We start from the raw sequence: 15,398 nt of genomic DNA, 5'->3' as shown, positions 1-15,398 counted from the left end.
AGGAGTGATATGAAGCATTGAGAAAACCTTCCCGTTTCAGCAGAGGCACAAGTGTCATGTCTCTACAGAAATATCAATTATATTTCCTGTACAGCTAATGAGATAGCAGTTGGCAAACATTAGCAGGTAAACAGTCAAACACAGCCTAGCACATAGTTTGGGCTTTCTGAATTACATTTTCCTGTTATTAAAGCATCCCTGAGCACTGCGCCCGCTGGCAAGCCCAGATAAAGAGCCCATAATAACCAATGGAGTGGAGTGAAATGCATGAGGGAGCCCCTTCCTCCTCCGGTTCCTGGCTAAACAACCCCCCCACCCCTGGCATCTCTAATGGGAACAACCACCACTGGAGCATGGACCATCACCCCTCAGAGCCCTTTTAACCCTGTTTTGATGCCTCAGGGACAGCCAGGACCTCAGCCCCACACCAGCCACAAGCATCGGACAGGCTGCCCAGGGCAGTGGTGGAATGACCATCCCTGGAGAGATTTAAGAGACGTTCAGAGGTGGCACTTGGGGACACGGCTTAGTGGTGGACTTGGCAGTGCTGGGTTATCAGTTGGACTCAATGAGCTCAAAGGTCTTTTCCAACCTAAACCATTCTTTGATTCTATACGAGAGCATATCTGATTCAGCATTATTATTAATCCCATATGTGGCTCATGAAGGGAGGAAAAAGCAGTAATTAACTGCAGTCATAAGTTAAAAGAATTGAACGCATGTTTCTTGCTTGCCTAATATCTGGCAAAGGCCCCTGTTTACTCAGTCATCTGCTGCTGATTCGGGAGTTTTTCTAACCCATTGTGCACTCCCTTTGTCCTCACCATGGGCACATGGGGGTTGTGCGATGCCCCGTATCTCCCAAACGTTTCTGTGCTCAAAGCAACGCCACCAGAGCCAGCACCCACCATGCACACAGGTACACTCCTGCCTTCCCTGAGCACCACAATGAACAGATTTCGGACTCAAATGTCAACAAGCCACAAATTTCTGCATGAAAATAAAAGCAAACAAAAAATTGTTTGTCACAGGCTGCTTGGAAAAGGGATGCCCGGGGGATACAGGAAAAGAAGAGGGATCAACTACTGATGCCAGGTACTAAAGAAAGCATCAGAGAGGGTTTGCCAGGCTGCAGGAGGAAAGAATCAACCCGAACAGTTAAAAACCATCACAAAAGGTCAGGAGAAAAAAAGGAATGGCCAAACCCCCCAGAGAAACAGAATAGCAACAAATTGCAAAAACACAGAGGACAAGTACCTCAACAAGCATGAAAGCATCGGAGATGGTATGGCACAGCACTTCATGGCACAGCACCTCATGGCACAACACCTCGTGGCCTCATCAGCCCCAAGAAAGATTCTAGGGCCCTCACAGCCAGCTTTTAAAGGGTGTTGGGAGGGCCTTGTCCTACAGCCCTGCTTCTCACAGGTGGAAACCATGAGCAGGTGAAGCATATATAAGAGTAAATGAGGGTGGGTAAGTTTTGTGGGGTTTGGCTTTATAGCTTAAGAGGAAGAGTGGTTGTCTGGTTTTAGTACGTGCTTTTTCTGAAACAGAATCAGTTCTTTTATTATATGAAATGCTGATGTGTAACTTTTTGGTAGGGGATGATGTTTCTGCTCATCGCTCTTAGGAGCATCTTTCCTGCTGCTGTTCCATGGATCTGTTTTGGAAAGGCCTTCAACTGAGAGCAAGGTAATCCTTTGGAAAAAAAAGCATGAATTAACTGCCCTGTACTGTAAACTGTGAGCAGTAAGGACAACTTCTGCCTTGTCCTAGTGAGCTTCTAAGTGGTTCCTAGATTAAGCTTAATCTCTCTGGAACAAGGGTGAGTTATGAGCTCGGAGTTGTTTCTCTCCCTCAGGCAGGAGGAGGGGTTTAGAGTTCGTCCTTGCCAGGGTCAAGATCTGCTTTGAGGCTCTTGACCAGAGGCTGTGGAATGAGGCGGTGGAAAGCTGAGTGCTTGGGGCAGGTTCCTGCTGGGCTGTGGTAGGGCTGCTCTGCAGGAGAGCATCCATCCTGTGTCCTTCGCTAGTGTCCCACCTATTAAAGGGCAGGCTCAGAAATACCCTCTGGAGCGAGTGCCTGGGCTGGCAGGGGCTGTGCCACTGTGCCCCTGTGCTCCTCCAGCCAGGTCTCCACAGTCCCGCGTTCCCACCCAGCCCTCCTTCCCTGTTTTTCCTGCTATTCCCTCCGTCCAGAGGATCATTTTTCAGACAGCCCCAGCGCTTTGCCCTGCAGTCAGACTATTTAGTCTGGTTTTGGTGACCCTGTCTGACTGCTCAAGAATAAGCTCTCAGGTTTCTCTTTTCTCTGCAATCGCTACACTTTTTTTTAAACGAGTACATACCTTTGAGCCTCAGCCTTTCAGAAGGACTTAAGGTGGTCCCATTCTCCTTCCCCTGTGAGCGGTGATACTTGGAACAGTGCTGGGATTTGCATTCCTTTGCAATTGTGCTGCGGGAGTGCAGGGTTACCTTCCCTCCTGGTCACCGTGGAGTGCCTGTTCACAGCTAGCATTTACCAGATAAAGGTGGAAACCGAGGAACCCCTGTGTTCTGATGGACGGGCAGCACTTACCTCTGAGCTCTACAGCAAAGACACAGCTAGAGTTCTCTTTGGAGCAATGATTACACTTCTTGGTTTGCCTGGAAAGGCCCATTGCGCTTTAAATGTGAATTCCAAAAGCCTCTCGAGAGTGCCAGGAGCTCGCTCTTTTGTGCTGCTGAGCCCTGTCCACAGCCCCCAGCAAGGGTTCACTCTGCATCGTGAGCTCTGTGCCGAGTCAGCACAGCGGCTCCGGGATGGATGGCTGCGCCTGGGCACCAGTTCATTTGGGTTTAATTACTACACATGGAGGAGCTGATAGCTCATCATGGGCTTTATGGTTTAGATGTTACTGCAGCTTCTAAAACACAGCAGTTGCTAAATGTGCAGGACGGCTTTCTAAAATCCTGGGCTCTGGAAGGGGTTAAAAGCGTGAGATCCCTTTCTTCATAAATAACAAGCAAAGAACATAGTTTAAAAATAAAATACAAGGGACTGATGCCATACGATATAAAATTTCTGGAGCTTCACGCTGGAGCAGTAAAAGTGCTGACTGTGACAAGCTGGGGAGGCCTCCGCATCGATCCGAGCATGAAAGTTACGGAGTGCCCGGTGCGGGGCTGGGACAGGCAGATTCATCCCGATTTATTGGGCCTGTGCAAAGCACAATCACCGCTGCCTGCGGATCGTGCAGCTGCTGTGTGCTAACGAAGTCTGTGTTAATGAGCCACTGTGCATTGATTTCTGTGATTTGTTTGTCTCAGCCTCTCGAATGGGTCTGGAGGAACTCGGTGCTTGACCTTCAGTGTGTCCAGCGAGAGCGGGGAGACACCTTGCTCCCAGGTCCGGGGGGAAATCTCACTCTCTGGGGCTCATCCCAGCTCCAGGATTCCCTCGGGCTCTGCTTCCCCCCCTGGTTCCAGCGCAGGTTTGCGGCTGGGGTTATTTCTGTTTCCTTGGTCCTAGTTCTATTTCTATGGCCCTTGCTGCAGTGGAGGGAAGAGATGGTCACTTCCCAGCTCTGGTGGGTGAGGCTCTGGGGGTGGCAGGGGCTGAACCCCTGTTGCAGCCCCGCAGTGGTGTTGCAGGGGCCATCAATGGGCAAGCCACCAGCAAATTGATTCTAAAAGGCGCTTGGCGGGGTCCCTGCACCCCCTTCCACCCCACACCCAGCAGCTTTTCGAGTGGAACAGCCTGCAGCTATTACAATAAACACCTCAGCCGCAACCTGTCTCTCATTTGCATATTAGCAGCCTTAATTTTGATGAAATATGCAAATGTATGCAAAATGAAATTCATCTCATAATGACACAAGGCGATTAAACAATTTTTATGCTTAAATATTCTGTTTAATGAAATCAAACAGACCCATGCGTGTGACAAATTTGCCTCAGCATGGAGAAATTAGTGGATATCAGAAAACTAACACAGAATCCCAAACATGGTACGTCCTGCGCTGGGCATTGAAATCGCCTCTTCAGCGTGGAAATAATCACTGTGTCTGATAGCCAAATGAACTGGAAATTATATTACAGTGAACTGCTAAAGTAAGTTAGCGGTAAGGACTTTCTTTGCTGCTCTCCAAAGAAATCCCCTCTCCTTCCATCTTTTATTTATGTTCCAGCTGTTAAATTGAGTAAATGCACTTCCAGGTTCTTTTTGGGTGTGTTTGTGGTTTAAAGGCAAAGGTGATGGTACAGCCTCCTTGGTTGGTCGGGCGCCATGGGACAAATCCTGTGCTGGTGGTGCTGCCCCTGCTGGCACGGTGCTTTATCCTGGCACAAAACCTTCTCCCAGCTCCAGGGCCTGGTCCCTGGTCAGTGCTGAGGAGTGCTCGGTGCAGAGGGTCCCTGCTCCAGCCCCTCCCATGGGCACCTCCTGCTCTTGTTCTCCATCCATCCAGTCCTTGGCACAAGTTACGTGCTTCTGTCCAAGGCACATGGAAGGTGGCAGTGATGTGAGCCGAGGGGAGGTATCCCCCTCTTTGAGAAGCAGCCAGTTAGGACCCACTTCCAGTCTGGTGCCTGTTCCTGCTCTCCGGTGAAGCAGCCCCTTCCCTCTGCAGAGCTCTGCAATCCCAGCACGGGAAACGCGATCCCGGGGCTCCAGCCAGTGACTCCCAGGCCGGGGCTCAGCCTGTTACCATTAATAGCTTGTCCAGATGTCGTTGCTTTCGCCTCTCAGTTCAGATATGATAAACCCCAGGTAATTTAATAGCAGCCCCATGCACACTTGTGCGTTATTTTTCCGTGGACTATTTTTATTGCATGTAAGTTTGAAAGGAAGTTCCTGCTGATGGCTTTCCCATGTTCCAATTAACTTTGTCGTGCTGAATAGCAGGTAAAGGCACAGCTGGCCGCCTTGTTTTCTAGGCCCAGAGGTGGTGAAGGTCTGAACCCCTCACCAGGGGTTGCCTGAGGAGGTTGCGCTCCAGGATGTATTTCCCAGCACTTACTTTGTCTTATTTGTGTTTTCGGTTTGCTTTCTGCGTGCAAAATGGGAGTTTCTGCTGCTTCCCTTGGGTGCCTTTGTGCATCTTTCTGCCAGGAAAAGAGAATAAATCTGTGCTTGGGGCCAAGTCTTTGTACCTCCCATGGAACATTGGCAGGGAGGCAGCCTGCACCCCAGCTCCCCCTCCTCCTGCCCTTGCTCTGAGGAGCTGGATGGCAGCACCAAGCCTGGTTCTTGGTTCAGTGTCTGGTGGCTCTTGCTTTCCACCAAGAGCCCCTTCCTGCCACGGAGGGGTCTGACTGGTGCCCAGCATGGAGCTTTGCTCCAGCCCTGATAAGACCAGCATGTTTGCCGGGACCGAAGCAATAGCAGGGTTGGAAGCAATCTTTGCTTTCATCCGTCAGTGCAGACTCATCCCAAGTTTTATGTCTGGAATCTTTTTTGCCTCTCCCATCAGAACAGCATCCAGATTTTCCCGTTTCCTCCCTCGTACTCCCTCGTGTCTCGGCTGTTTCAAGCACTGTCTCCCAGCCGTGTTTCTCTTGGTTGTATTCTGCCTTTTCCTGATGCTTCCAAGTCCTGTGTCTCTTGCTGTTGGTATCTTCAATTTATCCCAGTTGAGCTTTATCTCTGAACTCTATCGATAGCGTGTTTGTTCCCTCACTGAGAGCACCAACTGTGCTTCCAACCCCTGTGACACTCATCCCACTGCTCTGGGCTGGCTCCGTGGAGCAGCCCTGGGGCTCCTGCTCCTGAAACTGCCCCAGGTGAGGGGTGCTGGTGCCGGGGGCAGCTCTGGAGCCGTCCCACACCCACCCAGGCCTTGCGCATCTGGAAATACCATCGCTGCCTCCTGCTTCACCGTGCTTTAACTGCTGCTCCCTCCTGGCCTCACGCTCCCCTGCGCAGCGTGGCCCCGACTTCCCCTCCTCTCCTCCCGGGCTGTCAGGGTGTAATTGATGATTTTAGGGAGTCGTTGACTCGGGCTGTCCCGTTCTGCTCCGTGAGTTCACTCCCGCAGCCTGGAGCCGGAGCCCGGTGCCTCGCTGTCGGAGCTGGGGATGGAGCTGGACACCTCTGGCTGGGCTGGAGCTGTTCCGGCTCCACTTGGTCCCATGGAAATGCCCTGATATGTGGCTTGCCCCGATGGACAAGGGTATCGTAGGGAGCTCGCCATGTTCTGCCATGCTCTATGCTGCACCAATCTGTGCCATGGGGTGCCATGCTGCACCAGTCTCTGCCATGGGGTGCCATGCTGCACCAGTCTGTGCCATGCTGCACCAAGCTGTGCTGTGCTGTTCCATGCCCCGTTGCCACGCGGAGCTGTGCTGCATGGAGCACGTCTCCCCAGTCCCTCAGCCCAGTTTACAGCTGGAGCCGCACGGGCATTTCTGGCTCCTTCCTCGCCCCATGGGAGAGAGACCCCGGCCGCAGGGCTCCGGGTGGGGGGCCGGGTGCCTCTGGACAAGGCTCCCCTCCCTGTGCCAAAGCTTACACAGCGCTGGGAGCGGAGCTGCAGCTGAGGCGGACCCCTGCCAGGCCTCATAGCACAGCCATGATGTCAGAGCAGCCATGAGCACCCGCTCCTGCCGGGGGGTTAACCCTTGCTGGGAGGGATGTGCGGGCGCTGGCCCCTGCCCAGGGCATGCGGGTTTGCCCCTGGGCTCGGGGTGCTGCGCCCCAGCTGCTTGCACCCGCGCTGCTCCGCAGCACCCCGGTACCTGCGGGTGCCCGCTCCCTCTGGGATCACCCTGGGAAGTGGTGTCCGCGCTGCTGAAGTCGGTGGCTGTTTTCCCACATGGAGCTGCGCCAGCTGCGTGGTCCACGCCGCGGTGATGCGTGGCTGTGTTGGGCAGCAGTCCTGGGTGCCCCTCAGTCCTGGCACTCAGTGGGTGCCGTGAGCCGTGTCCCGGCCTCATCCTCTCTCCTCTGTGTTTAAATCACTCCTAAGGCAACAGGTCATGGGCTGAGAAGTCCTTAAATTATCTGAGAAAGTTTATGAACTTTCACAGCATAAAATGAATGTGACATTTCCTCACCATAATAAATGTTCATCAGAAATGACTTGATCCAAACAACCTCATGCTACAAAGCCACTGGGCCATGAAAACCCTTTGACAAAACAATGTCCTTCAAATGTGGCTTTGCTGGAATTAGGGCTGACTGTGATCGCATGGTTCCATATTCTGACCTTGTCCTGTTCCCATGGTCTGCCAATGCACTGAATGCTTGCAGTTGTTCGCTGTGGATGAGGGCTCTCTGAAGTGAGGCATGTACGGCTGCTGTGTTTGGTTTTCTGTATGGGTTTAGCTTGATCAAGAAGAGGTGATGTTGCCAGTGCTGTCCCTGCTACACTTCCCAGATAGGCCATTTTGGACCAATAGAAATGGATACAGGAAGATGCTCTTCATCCAGAGGCCATGCAGTGCAAATGCACCCTTGTTTTACTGGTTAGGACTTGCGCTGTGCTGGGAGCTGTGGCAGCTCCATTGCAGCTCGCAGGAGCTGTGCTTGCGTTTGGGGAGCAGTCCTGGCCCTGTCCACATGTGGCTCCTGCACTGAAGGGTTTCCTTCAGGGACCAGGCAAGCAATGCCTAAATAAATAGGCAAAGTGGATGCAATTCCAAGCTCGTATCGTGTTACAGTAATCAGAGGATAAAATTGTTTTTCTCTGTGACCTTGTTACAGCCATTTGTGAAGTCTGTGGAGAGCACTGCACGTCTGCACCAGCCCTCCCTGCGGAGAGCATTGCTCTTCCTCTCTGATGTCAATTAAAGAGGAGCATTCCATGGGGAAGGGGACGAGGGAGCACGCGGCGCTGCAGCGGCTCTCTGAGGAGGTGGCTGGGTTTGGGATGACAGCGGAGGGGAGCTCCCATCCCGCGAAGGCCCCGGTCGTGCCGATGCTGCGCAGCGGGCATCACGTGGATGGCTGGAGCCTGATAGTGCTGTTAATTGATTTCCTTTTGATGGTGTGAGCTGGAGTTTATTGTCAGACTCCCGGCAGGACTGGAGGGCTGCCGTTGTTACCAGTCTAAATAAACACGGGTTAACAACAAATCTGAAACAGCTGCTTGGGACGAGGCTGCCTCGCTGCTAAGACGTTCCCAGCGAAGCGCCTCGGACATGGAGCGGGAGCCCCAGCGCTGAGGAATGTGGCTGGAGCTGCTCCCCGCGAGTTTGGCCACCGCTGCCTGTGTCTGACCGGCAGTGCTGGCGCTCTGCCCTCTGCGGGATCACCGGTGCTCCCGGGAATGCTGCTGGGCAGCACGGCCACTGCTGCCCCAGGGCAAAGCTTGGCCTGTGCGGGGGTGGGCTGGGGTCTCCCGGCCCCTTCCTTGTGCACGGCAGCACTGGGAATGGTGCAGCGTTGGCTGCTTGCTTTCGGTAAGGCTGGCGATGCTCAGAGCCCTCGGATGCTAAAGCAGGTCTCAGGCTTTGAAGCCATTCTGACGACTCCTGCCCAAAGGCTGCTCCTACCAAAGAGCTGAAATCCAAGCAAAAAGCTGCCCACTGAAGAGCTGAGCTCCAGGGTGCAGCCCCCGAGGATGAGGATGAGGATGGTGCTGGCGGGCGCTCTGGGGCTCCCCAGCATGCAGGATCAGGGACTGAGCTCAGCCACCCCTGGAGGTCGGACGAATGCAGGGGGAGGGAGGGAGGCCTTTCTCACAGGAACCTTGTGGGAAAAGCAAAACCTCTGTCGTGGTTCACTGCCCGCCCGCCCAGCGCCATCCCGAGGGAGCCGCTCAGGCGCCATAAACCAGGCAATTGGCCCCGGAAATAGGTGAAGGGGTGTAAATGTGCTGAGGAGGTGTGAATGTGCCGCCCGTGGGATGCTGCAGGTACCCCACGGTCCCTGGGTCAGGGGCTCGCTGCTGTGCACCCCCGGGGCCATGCTGGTGCTGTGGCTCCAGGGTCCTGAGTGCACTGGTGCCAGCAGCGTGCCCTGAGACTCCGGAGGGGTGCACGGTGCTGTGCCCCCAGCCAGGAGCACTTCCAGTGGGCATCCTGCATGGAGGGTCCTGACATGTATCGGGGCAGCCAGAGCCTGGCAAGGGAGCTTGGAAATGATGTCAGACCGGCACCTGAGTTCAGAGCCGTGCTGGATGCTTGTTGAGCATGAGCGAGCCTGGAATTGCAGCACATGTCAGTGTCAGTGCGGCGCTGCTGATGCAACAAACAGTTTTATTTATTCCAGGCTGCATGGGATGCTCGGTGCTGAGTGACTGCTGGTGCCGTGTCAGGGAGGCAGTGCGGCGCGCAGGCTCGGGGCACACTGTAAATTAAGCACTGGAGGATGGTGTGGAGACAGGATCTGTGCGAACCTCACGCACCAGGAATTCGAGAAAGCCACCTTGGCCACACTCCTCCTTCCTCCCTCGATGTCTGAGACAGGCCAGAGCCTGTCAGCTGGTCATCTGCCTGCATCCGCCTAAATCAGTGCTCTGCTCTCGCTCCTTCCTGAGCACAATCCTATCTGCTCGCCGTTGGACAGCGGCCAAGCGCAATCACTTCTCTCAAAGACTTGCTAAATATGTTCAGCAAAAGAATTTAATGAGTCTCCTTCTCTTCCACATAAAGCTTTTTAGGAAAAAAACAGGGAGAGAAGGAAAATTAAAAAGCTCCTGGTCTTCCAAGTCCATTTTCTCTGCTCACTGTTGTAGCCTTGCTGCTCTATTCAGGATTTTAGTGACTCTCCAGCTCGGCAAGTGGAGCCCAGGAGCGGAGCCTGGTCCTGCCCATGCACCCCGAGTGTTTTGGTGGGAAGAGCTGAGCATCCCTCCTCCGCTGGAGGAGTCCATTTACTGGGACTTGGAGTTTAAAGGATGGTTTGGCCAGGATTTTTGTTTTCAGTCCGAACTCCCGTGAGAGGTGAATCACGGCTACAGAAGTTTGGCTGAGCACCCTCGGCTTTTGCTGAAACACGAATTTGAGGGAGCACAGGGATTGGCACATCCCTCCTCAGAAGAGTGCCCCTAACAAGTACCCTACATCCCTACACAGAGGCTTCCCAGGACTGGGAGCTGTGGTCATCCAGCACTGCCACAGGGCAAAGGGGAGAGCCGGGGCAGGACCCGTGTGGTCCATGGGGAGCTGATCCATGTGGATGGATCCGCCGGCAGGGCTGGCCGAGCCGCCTGCTGTCAGGCTGATGAGTTGGGAACCAATTTGTTACGGAATTTATGAAATGTTATGGAACGGTGAGGAACCAAAGGACAGACTCTCTTAAAATGATATCCTGGTTAATAATCTCCTTCATCCATCACTGCTGTGCAAGGATCCCCTCGCTCCTATGCAGAGCATAAATTACTGGGGGCTCTATGGACGATGGGAATTACAAACAGCTGCTTGACCACAGATTACCCCTGCTGCATCATCCACAGGAGAGAGCAATGCCCTCATGTGCTGGGCTACGGACCATGGTGAGAGCAGCCTCAGGGCTTTCTGTTCCAGGCTGGTACCACTGACGGCCCAGAACCTGCCCTTGCCTGCAGCCACATCCCTGACACCATTTCCCATGTGGAGCAGCTCAAAGGGCAGCCGGGCTGGGGCCTCGTGTGCCTTCCGGAGCCCTGGGAGCGCAGCCCTGTTCTCTGTGTGTGACCAGGGTGTGATGCTTTGGCCCTGATGATGCAGAATCCGTATTTGTACTGTACATCCTCTGCACCCACATTGCTCCTTGTGCCCACGAGGACAGAGGTGCATGATGCAGTAGACACCCATCCTCCTCCTGCTGAGCATCTCTCTAGTACCGGCTTCAAATGTGACTTCATGCGTTGAAAGCATCCGAGCCTGGGTGCCGAGCTCCCCAGTGGAGAAGCCTCATTTTCATAGGCACAGCACTTGCTGAAACCCCTTTTGGTGTCCCAGGTACTTACCCCAAATCACTCATCGCCTCCGCAGATCTTGGCCATCCCTTTTATTTCATAGCATCTGCGCAAGGAGGCCAAAGCTAATGCTGATGTTGGCTTTTGTGCGAAGCTAAGGGTTAAGGGGAAGGGATCAAACCACAGAATATATAGTGAATGCAGCTTTTCTTGTTCCTGCTGCATTGTGATATATTTAAACTTTCATTTAGTATAAATACTGCAGGTCAAACACCAGACAGATTCACCAATTATATTTTCCCCTATTAGATGAAATATGTTTCTAATTTGGCTATAGTTTTGTTTTATTAGACCTGTGGCAGCAAGGGTGACCCTGCTTCAAAATAACCTTTTCAGATCGTTTAGCCCCTGTCTTTTGCAAATAGAGTTTGATACAGCAAAAATGTGCCAGTCTATGTTTGAAGTGAGGGGTTTGTGAACCCAATTGCTCCCCGCGTGGCGCAGGGGCCCCTCCACGCTCGGAGCCCTCGGAAACGCGTGGTGCAGAACACAGCAGTGGTTATTTTGCACAGCGGATTCGGGCCAAAGGACTTTTGTCTCTTTAAAGTGGGATCAAGTTCAGTGTCGGCGTTTCCTGCGTTGAAATGCATTCAAGCCTGATGGCCTGTGAGCGCGGCAGCTCCTTGCTTTTCTTAGAAGTAAGGAAGGAACCTGCTTCTGACCCAGAGAGCTGCATCCATCGGGATCGCTCGGGATCAGCTTTCCTTTCTGTGTGTGGTGAAAACCAGCGAGATCAGTTATTTTTACTTTATGCAATTCCATTTTCCTCCTGCCTTATCTGATCCGCTTATTTTACCAAAGGCTTTATTTCCTCCAGGCTCCGAAGGAAAGCTCCTATTCAGCAGCAGGGGCAGATACCCATCAGCTCCGATGGCAGAGCGCTATCGCCACCGGCATCACCACGGCTTACAAATCCATGGAGGAGTTTAACAACGTGGTCGTGTGCGTCTGTGAAAGTTTTCCTCAGCATCCAAGGGCTTTGCTCCTCAGCGCTGCCCCTCCATAAAGCCTGGTGCCCCCGAGTGCCCTGGTCCCACAGCCAAGTGCAGAGTGAGCTCCCAGCTTTAAGAAGCTTCTTAAATCATAGAATCCCAGAATCCCAGACTGGGTTGGGTTGGAAGGGACCTTAAAGCCCATCCAGTTCCAGCCCCCTGCCACGGGCAGGGACCCCTTCCACTGGAGCAGCTTGCTCCAAGCCCCTGTGTCCAACCTGGCCTTGAGCACTGCCAGGGATGGGGCAGCCACAGCTTCTGTAGGTGACCTCTTCCAACGTGTCTGTTGTCCCTACCTCTTTGCCTGCAAAAAGCAGGTGCTCGAGTAACTTCTCCCTCTCCCTGACTCCTTCACTCCTATTTCCTGTATTCACATCAACTGAGTCCCGGCTCATTAGTCACTGCCAGCATCAACACCACATAGGGTAAGAGCAGGAATGGTCGTGTTGCCATTGCTTTCACTGGCACGAGTTGTTGGCCTTCAAAATAATGGTAAGAGCAAAGCTCTTCAGTTTGAAATGAAAACCAGTTAAAGAGCAGGATGTATCTTACCCAGAAAATGGGCTTTAAAATAACATTTTGAATTGAGAAAGTCAAGCCTTGAAGTTTCCTGAAATTTGATATTCTCAGCAAATACTGCTTGTTACTAGTTAAATATTTAAAGCAGAAAGATAAACCCCAAGTGAAAAGGATCATCATCAGCAAAACGACATCCATGTAAAAATGTACCTGATATCAATCTGTTCCTGTGAAACATTCCCCTGCCACTGAAAATGCAGTTTCCAGTGGAAATGCTCCGTCAGATTTCCTACTGATGCTACTGCAGGCCTGGAACTCCGGAGCTGCACCACTTCAGACACAGCTCAAAGTGATTTTTGTCAAGTCTTTAAAACCTTTTAAGCCTTTATGGAGAGAAAATCCCTCTCTGCACCGTCACAGAATGGAGCGGGCTCTGGGAGGACCCTCCTCTCCCGCCTGTGCTGTTGGGATAAGATGTGCTGCAGGTTCCTGTCCCTGGAGGACCTCACCCCATGGCAGCACCGCAGAGCCTGGTGCACTCGGCCCTTCCCTCCCTGGCTTCCCTCTATCCTGCTTTATCCCCAGGAATCCTCACTCCTGCTGAGCAATAGTCATAGGGAATCCTCCTGCTTGGCTGCAGTGTTTAACAGAGGGGTTTGCTCCCCTGGTGCTGAGCCCCCTGCCCCAGCCCAGGTACAGGGTGTGCGCTGGGGCAATCACTGCTGCACGGTTCCCTGTGGAATGCCGAGAGCTTCCACTTGCTCTGGAGGCTGCTGCCAGTGCCGAGGACCTCTTAGACCTTGGCCAGGCTCTTGCACCGCAGGGACAAGGTGGAACCTGATCTTAAGCAAAACAGAGACCTCGCCAAGAGCTTCAACTGAGAAACCGGAGCTGGAAGGAGTGACACTTCCATCGTCCCAGCACAGCCGGACAGCTGGGGATGGATGGGCCGGAGCTGGAGCCGGCTGCACGGCAGAGCTCTCCATCACCTTCATCCTACCTACAGCTCTGCTCCGAGCATGGGATGGAGCAGGACAGCAGGAGGCTCCCTGGTAAAGGGAAGTAAAGGCAACCCTTCGGCAATGGGCTGTGGGGTCATTCCTTGTCCTTCTTTTTTCCTCTTCCCCCCTCCAAATTTTCACCCAGGTGCTTTGTTCTGTTGTATTAAAGGATGACTGAGGGTCACAGAGCTTGCTGCCACAGAGGTGCATGGAGAAAGTGCGGGGTAGAACCCTGACTTGGGACTATTGCCCCTGGGAGGCCAAACCCTGGTCCTGCATAACGCATATGCTGAACACTAACCATGGACTTGAACTCTGTCCTGTGAAAAAGGATGCATTTTATAGCCAAGGATGCAGGAAGCCACAGCACATGACACGGGAAGGTGAGGCAGGTGCAGAGCAGCAAAATGCTCTTCGGCTTTTCAATACTGATCACGGAAATTTCAGTATCCCAAAACCTGAAAGGGAATCAAATGCCTCAAATGGTGAAATCTCTAAACAAGGAAAAGGCATGTGTGCTTTTACCGAACCCCATGGTCCCAGTGCTGGAAGTTACAGCAGCCGTAAACTTTATTGACAGTCCTGCTCAAGCATATTCTGTTCACAAACCCTGCTGACTGCCCTGGCACTGACCAGAGATCCCAGGGGCGGAAAGCATCAGTTCTTTGAGTCAGAGGAATGGGGAGGAGCAGGGTGATGCTCTCCCAGCAGCCTCAGGAGCTGTGTGTCTGCTGCCTGCTCCAGCCTCGCCACTGACTGCAAGTCCTTCAAGTAGCTTTTCTATGATGAAGTTTCTTATGAAAGTAATACCTCACCTGTGAGATAGGATATTATTCTCTTCCAGACACCGCTCCTGGGCACGCTGGCGTCCCTTGCAAAGTAGAGGTGGATAATACGGAAATAAACCAGTAAAGACTGGACTCTCACTTGTTAGTTACAAATGTACCACAGAGCAAGCACGTCTGCCACTAAGGGATGGACCAGCAGGATATAGTAGCACACATGGGATGCTCTGTGTGCCCCATCCTGGGCTGTCACTGAGCATCATTCCAGCATTACCAATGGAAGCATCCAGGCTGCAGCACCGGTGGGAGCAGCAGCTCTGGGGAACACCCTGGCAGCCTGGAGAAAGGTCTCTCCTTCTTGTTCTCCCCTCTGGAGACGCCCCATGTGCTGCTGTTGCAGTGCTGTGTGCAGGCTTCTCCATGTCAGTGACGAGAGTGAGATGTTGTTAGATATGAATTCTGGTTGTACTTCCAGAAATAATAGGATGTGGCTTTTCCCTAATATTTGGAAACCTGCCCGTGCAGCCATGCACACTGTGTTTTCCTACCCAGCACCATGGTCAGCTTGGGGATTTTTAGGTATTTTGTTTGAAATGATTCTAAACTCGGTGTTTCTGAGGTAATTTTCTGTCTGTGGTTTACTGCCTGAGAACTGGGGTCTTCCAGGGAAGATGAACACAACCAAGTGGCCGACATCCACCCCTTGGTGCGTGCTGAAAGGAGCTGGTCCAGGGCTCTACATGGTGCACGTGGATAACCGGCCGGGATGTGCAGGGAAACCAGAGCACAGCAAGGGGGGTAACACCCTGCACCCAGGCAGGAGCTGGGATGGGGTTTCCAGACCTGAAGCAGTCAATGTGAGGCAGAACCTAACTGCAGACTTCATTATCCACACTCAGTGCCTGGACATTTGTTGCTGGATTAACTCCTGCAAAGGGCAAGCGTGGTTTGTTTGAGGGAAACCAAAGTGGTGCTCGTTGTTCTGCTGGATGCTGCAGCCCCAGGGCAGGAGGTGATGGGGAGCAGGAAAAGGCGGGTCATTTCGTTCTGATGGAAGGGTCCAGAAAGCATCCCGATATCCCTGCCCTTGCCACAGAGCTGGGATGACCCTGCTGGCAGAGCCCGGGTCCTCCGAGTTGTGGGTCTGGGGCTCTCCAGGACGTGCTTATCCGGAGGCTTCTGCTGCCTGGGGCATAAGCAAAGAGATTCTTCAGCA

General features: G+C 53.0%; 1 long non-coding RNA gene across 1 annotated transcript; it reads left to right on the top strand.

The window, feature by feature from the left end:
* Nucleotides 1–1,509: 1,509 nt before the first annotated feature.
* On the top strand, nt 1,510–10,979 carry LOC136021025 (uncharacterized). The gene is made up of 3 exons (XR_010615640.1): nt 1,510–1,534; nt 1,605–1,695; nt 9,196–10,979. It is a non-coding gene; the product is annotated as an uncharacterized LOC136021025 (long non-coding RNA).
* Nucleotides 10,980–15,398: the final 4,419 nt, after the last annotated feature.

This window comes from Lathamus discolor, chromosome 12, assembly GCF_037157495.1.
Source record: "Lathamus discolor isolate bLatDis1 chromosome 12, bLatDis1.hap1, whole genome shotgun sequence".
NCBI lineage: Eukaryota > Metazoa > Chordata > Aves > Psittaciformes > Psittacidae > Lathamus > Lathamus discolor.
Note: the sequence above shows the minus strand (reverse complement) of the source record. Positions and strands in the feature narration are given on the sequence as shown.